Here is a 6,878-nt window from a genome sequence, read left to right as displayed (position 1 = left end):
GAAATGGGCTGCTGGAAAATGTGGGAAAAAGGGCCCAAATTTTGGTCATAAAATTGAAAGAGAAATGAGCTGCTGGAAAATGTGGAAAAAAGGGCCCAAATTTTGGTTATAAAATTTAAAGAGAAATGGGCTGCTGGAAACTGTGGGGAAAAGGGCCCAAATTTTGGTCATAAAATTGAAAGACAAATGGGCTGTTGGAAAATGTGGGAAAAAGGGCTCAAATTTTGGTCATAAAATTGAAAAAGAAATGGGCTGTTGGAAAATGTAGGAAAAAGGGCCCAAATTTTGGTTGTAAAATCAGAGAAATGGGTTATCTTGGAATTTAAGAAATAGTCCAATTAAATGTAATTTGGAGAATTTCACTAAAATTTGAATAAGACGAGTTAATATTAATTAATTAACAAGCTTTTTAATTTAAACAAAAATAAAATAATTAAAGTAATCGTATACTAATGATTCAAAAAAAATCATAATTTAGACTTCACAATATAGAATACTTACTAAAATTAAAAAAAAATTGACATGATTTTGTGAATAAACATAAAATGTATTAATTATATACATAATTGTGCAAAATATATATTATCTAAAACTATTCAAAATAACGCAAACTTTATAATATTATTTTTTTTTCAAAATTTATGAATTATATTATTCTAAATTATTTGGAAATTAAGAAGCTTGTAATTTAATTGTATCAGGGTTGGTCAAAATTGGATGTCAACACAAACAACTAGTTCGGAAAAATTACAAAGCTAAGAAGCTACTTATGTGTGGCATTGGGGAATGAAAGAATACATTTGATCTCTTCGTGCTAGTCAGCCAAACAATTTGGGATCTGTTGAGAACTACCTTAGAGGCCACTGAGGAAACAAGGAAATCTAAGCTAGATTTCTTTGTTGCTTAGTTTGAAAGTTTCACTATGAAAGAAGGTGAACCAGTTCATGAAATGCACACAATATTATTCACTATCACCAATGAGCTCATGTTTCTTGATGAACCTGTTCCGGTGAGCAAACAAGTCTCTAAGATACTGGAAATTCTTCCCAGATCTTAGACAAATGACTTTGTGTTTACTAATGAGACAAAGGGCCCTGAAGAGGTGACTTTAAATACACTATTTGAGATTCTTCGAGCTCATGAATTGCATAGAAAAAAAGGGTGTCTCATTCTGAAGGGAAAAGACAAGAGGACAAATCTAATTGATGAGGCTGATCAGAAGAAAGAAAGTTATAACTAGGCTACCAGCACAAGGGAGGAGTGTTACAAGTGTAATCAACCAGGTCACTCCATTGGAAATTGTCTTATGTACTAGGATGACCAAAGGAAATATGCCAAGACTGCAGAAGGTAAAGACAAAGAGGGGGAACAGGTCCGTCTCAGGATAAGCATATGAGAAGCTATCTTCCAGGCGGTAAAGAAGGATCTGGCTACACAGGAAAATTCCTCAGGTGATTAAGATGATTTTTGAACACACAGATGATGCTTTCATGTAAAATTCAGATGAAGAAGATGCTAACTAAAATTTAATTCTATCTTATTTCAAGCAAAAGTTGAATACTTTTTCTACTAGTAAGTCGAGAAAGCTAATTGTTGTATTACTTGATTTGATAATTTAGCTGACAACTAACAAGGATCTCGTAAACAACAGTCTAGACATCTTTCAACATGGAAAAATTTCTTTAGTAGCCAAAATATCTAATATTGAAAGTCAAATGGTTAATATAGAAGCTGAAAATCTAGAACTGAAAGAAAAGATAACAGGGGAGACTACTACAAATTTTAGGACAAAACGAAGCCAACAACTTGCAGCTGAAGCTTAAAAATAAGTTGCACACTTCTTAAATGAAGATGAAGATGACTTTGGACAAAATCCGTGTGCTAGAGTGGGACCTGGTCTATGTAAAAAGGAACTAGAAAAATCCCTCAAATGGACCAATTCCCCTAAGTTACTTACAAATCTGATCAGTCAAGACAACAATAGTAGAATAAGGCTGGGCTATAACAAGATAGAATCCTCCTATAATGCTCGACGCAAAAAATTTCCTAATGTTGATAATATCTTGTGTGTGAATTGTGGTCGAGATAGACATCTTAAGAAAGATTATTCAATGTTGAAAAATATGAAGAAAGTTCGTCAAACTATTCTAAACAGCGAAATAGATTGAAGAAGAGGCATGGTCCTACTCATGGTCCCAAGTTGAAAAAAGCTAGTCTGCCTCAATGGACAAAAGATTTTTTTATCACTCCGTTATCTTTCTTATTGGGAACTCCGTTTCAAATGGGTTCCCAAGGCTAACACGTAATTTTCTATGCAGGTGATAGGAGGTAGCATCAGTCAGTGTGGTTTATGAATAAGTATATTCTTAAAGCACATGACTGTGCAAATTAAAAAAATCTTCATCTCTCTCAAGACACTTCAAGATAGAGGTGTCTCATTTGGCGATGACAAGAAATCTTATAATTTATTTTTGGGCAAACATGTTTGTGAAAACTATGAAACACTCTATTTAAGATGTATATTATTTCAATGATTGAAGTACAATCTTTCAAGTGTTACATTGATTTTTTATGAATGAAACAAAGTGTAGTCACAAACTTTCTCTCTCAGGAGATAATTTTGTTAAAACGAGATGTAAGAACATGCATATTGCTGATATGATTTTTGCTCGTTGTGATAGTCTCTCTGGCTTTAATTCTCAAAGTGAGAATGCTGAGGTATGACATGCGAGACGTGCTCTTGTGAATGTTTCTCTACTGCACAAACTTTTGTCAAGGGACCTGGTCCCCAGTCGGCACAAAATGAAATTTGCAGATGACAAATGTTATGATGTTGGTATTAAAGAGAATCAGATCAGACCATCCTTAAGGTAAAACATGCAGGCTCTTAATATTTCAAGGAACCTTTAAGTGAACAAAATGATAATATTGAGAAGTGTAATCTCAATAATGTTGAAAGAGTATTTGTGGGATACTCTTCCCTCATCAAGGCTTATCCATTGTACAAAAATATATGTGCATTGAAAAAGATGTTCATGTGATTTTGGATGAGTCTTGAAGAATTGAGACGTAAGTTGCAAAATAAGAAAGAATTTTTGTGAGATGGAAAAGTTGTTTCAGATTCATAGAGGTCCAAACAGTGAGCTTGCTGAAAACATCCTCTTCATGACTCTAGCAATCTCAAGGAAACTAATGTAGATGCTGAACCTGATGAGAAACACGGTCCTATAGACAGCTAAACAAAGATGATGCAGTTCAAATTGATAATGTGAATTCTGAAGGTGAGGATGAAAATATTGATCAAGCTCAGTTTACAAAAGAAAAGGTATGACACTCAATTCCCCAACAAGCTGATAGGTTATCCAAATTCCTCTTCAAAAATGGCTTCAAAAGAGGTAAGCTATCAAAACCCCTATTTTCGAAATCACAAAGAAATGAATTGTTGATCATTCAAGCATATATCGATGATGTCATCCTTGGAGCTATCTTTTAGAATTATTGTGTGAAGAGTTTATCGCACTCATGGGTAGTGGGTACTAAATGAGCACGGTGGGATATTTCATCTTAGAGCTACACATTCAGCAAAACACTAAAGGTACCTTTGGTTGTGAAGAAAAGTTCAGTTGTGAGTTGCTCAACTGGCTTGACATACTTGAGTCAAGACAATGTTAAAAAAGAGGGTAATGTCATCATGGTGTTTCACAAAATGGAAGAACAAGTGGTTGAAATCTTCTCCCAAGGCCTAACTAAGGACCAATTTGTCAAGAACATGTATTCACAATGACTTAGCTGAAGGGAAGAAAATAGCACAACATGATCAGCACAATTGATGTCTAAACAAAGAAAGGGACCTAGTACTAGTTCAAAGAACCTGCTGAAAAGGTTTCATGTTGTGGGTTCCTAGGTAATTAATATTCTCATGGGCACTAAATTGAAGTTGGATGTTGATGAGCCTGGTTCAGAGATTCCATTCTTGTGCAAAGGAATCACATTTGAAGGTTGCTGAGAAAATCTTGAGACATTTGACGAAGACAAGTGACTTGGTCCTCAGGAGACTTTTTTATTTGGAGTACATGGTGATGTTGATTATGTTGGCCATCAAGTTGATGTCTGATCTTTCACTCATGGAGAATTAAAAGGAACGATTCAATTGCTTTTTCATTAACTGAGGCAACAAATGTAGCAAGTGCAGCTTGAGGACTCAACTTTTATGGAACCTAAGCTCTTAAAAAATCTGGCTGAAATAATCAAGTTGATAATGGAGATGCTAAAACTTCTTGAATAGATCCTACCTAAAGCAATCAACTCTTCCATGACTATGAAAAGGGAGCAGGTGCTTTGCTATTTAGTTATGTATGTTTTCATAAGTTCAGTTTTATACCTTTTGTAGGTATACACACATGGAAAATGGCAGAAGGAAAGGGTAGGTCAGGACAAATCAAGGCAATTACATTCGAACTATAGAGAGGGACCTGGTCCTTCTCGAAGGTGAGCACTCTTAACATTGCAGTTTGAATTATGCATGAGAACCTTGAAATTACCATATGTCTGTCATTCAGGTATCTAACAGTTGTCTCATCTTTTTAATACCAAAATGACACTTTCTTTCACATAATATACCCTTTGACATTCTTTATATTCCATATCTCTTTCCATCTCCTCAGAAAAATTAATTTACCTTTCAAATATAAGAGTTTTTTTAATTTTATTTTATTCTCTCTTCTCCTATCTCAAAATACTTTTCAAACTGTTAAACCCCTTTATTATTATTGGATAATTGTCTGATGAAGATGTTTTTAAATGTGAGAGGGACCTAGTCCTCCATGAAAAATGAACAAGTGCAAAAGATAGTGTCCAAGAAGGGAGAATTTGATACTCTGAGAACTAAAATTTTCTGAACGGGAAGTTGTATGATTAAAGAAAATTGAAAAAATGAAAAAATTAAATGAAACTTTCTTTTTGGTTCCTCAGTTGTTGATCTATTCATTTCGTAGGCCTTGAGTAGTTTGTTTTACCAATCTTTCTGTTATGAGAAACTCAATCAGATGTTGAAAGCTACAACATTTATTCTTGCTAACAATGTTAGTAAAATATTTTGGTTGAAAGCTTAGCTTCTGGAGGAAAAATCAGAGGGACCAGGTTATAAAAAATATTGGAAGCAAAGCATGTTGAACTTTAAGAGAAACTTCTAAAATATCATGCTAAGGAATATGCTCTATTAATTCTATTCTTTACATCCCTTGCTCCAAAATCATCCCCTCTCTCCTTAAATTCCCATTTCCATCCTCATTCCTCTTGTCTATCGAAACTCCATAGGTATTGCCTTGGTTCTCACTCATTATAATATATGCAATGCTTTTATGAATGATCTTTCATTTTTGAATTAAAAATTTCTTGTTTCTACTGACTTGTCTCATTACTTTATGCATTTTTTCTTATGCTCAGTGTTGCCCAAGTGACCATGAATTTGCTTGAACTGCATTTCTATCAACTTGATTTACTGTTTTAACCTTTTTATGATGTCAAAAAGGGGAAAATTGTTAAGGTATGAGATAAATGATGTTTGACGGCTACTTGAAAAGGACAAAGTCATGCCCATAGGGGGGATCAAATGCTACTTCAGTTAGACATGGTCATGTCGATAGGGGGAAGAAGTTGAACAAGTTTGTCATCATCTAAAAAAGGGAAATTGCTATTTTATTGATGACGTGAAGTTTTGATGATTTGACAAACTTGAGATGCAAAAATGGAACCAATCCAGTTACATGAAAATTTCTTATTAATAGGGGAACTGGTGAAAGGGGGAACTATGAATAAATCGTTTATCATTATCAAAAAGGGAAAATGCTATTTTGATTCTTTGATAATTTGATAAACTACGAGGATGATGAAACTCCAACTACCCGAAATGTTCTTGTTGGGGGGAACTTGTGAAAAAGTTTGTTATCATTAAAAGGGGGGAAATGTTAGTTCAGAGCTGATATTAAGTTTTGATTATTTAACAAATTTAGGGATCTAGCAAGGAACCAGATCCTTGTTATTGAGACTGCTGACAGTGAAAAGAATGATAAAGTCATCGTGAGGTCTATTTGTGTATTATGAAAAAAAAGGGGGGAAATATTATGTTCTAGGTGTTTTGATGATCCTCACAAATAAAGGAGTCCAGACCATGACTGAGTTCTCTCGTCAAGATCTATAATGGATACAATTCTAAAGTTGTCGTGTAAGAGGTTGGTGAAACATCAACATACTACACCAATCAAAATGGATGCCGTTGTTTGTCCAAAGGTCAATAACTCTTTATGATTGACTTAATCAACATGACAAACAAAATAAATTCATTCATTCGAAGAAGGAAGTCAGTTGGTAAGTATTTCAAAGAACTCATAAAGAAGTTTGCAGGGGACCTGCTCCTTGCAAGACTGCGACATAAAAAGGACGACAAGATAGCTTTCAGAAAAGTTGTCACTTCTGATGTGGTAGGTGCACGTCCTTCCAAACAGGTAGTCTCTCGGGCAATGGCGGTCCCAAGGATTTTGTGTTCATTTTGATATAATCTCATAACACATAACACAAACTCAAGATTTGGCAAACAAAATTCTTATGTTTATTGTTTATGGTCATATGAATGAATATTTCTACACTTACGTGAAGAGATGCAAGTTGTTTTCAATTATCAAAAAGAGGAAAATTGATAGGTGCTTATGATCTTAGATGTTTTGATGATCTCCTCACAAATGCGGGTCTCTGCAAAGTATGAAACTTGTCCAGTTGTCAAAGTGCTAGAAAACTGTAAAAGTTGTCTGCGTCAGGAAGTTGGTGAAGCGACAGAGTACTTCACCAATCAGAAGTGACGAGGTTGTTTGTTTGATGGGTAG

This window comes from Solanum lycopersicum, chromosome 5 (genome assembly GCF_036512215.1).
Source record: "Solanum lycopersicum chromosome 5, SLM_r2.1".
NCBI classification, from domain to species: domain Eukaryota; kingdom Viridiplantae; phylum Streptophyta; class Magnoliopsida; order Solanales; family Solanaceae; genus Solanum; species Solanum lycopersicum.
Note: the sequence above shows the minus strand (reverse complement) of the source record.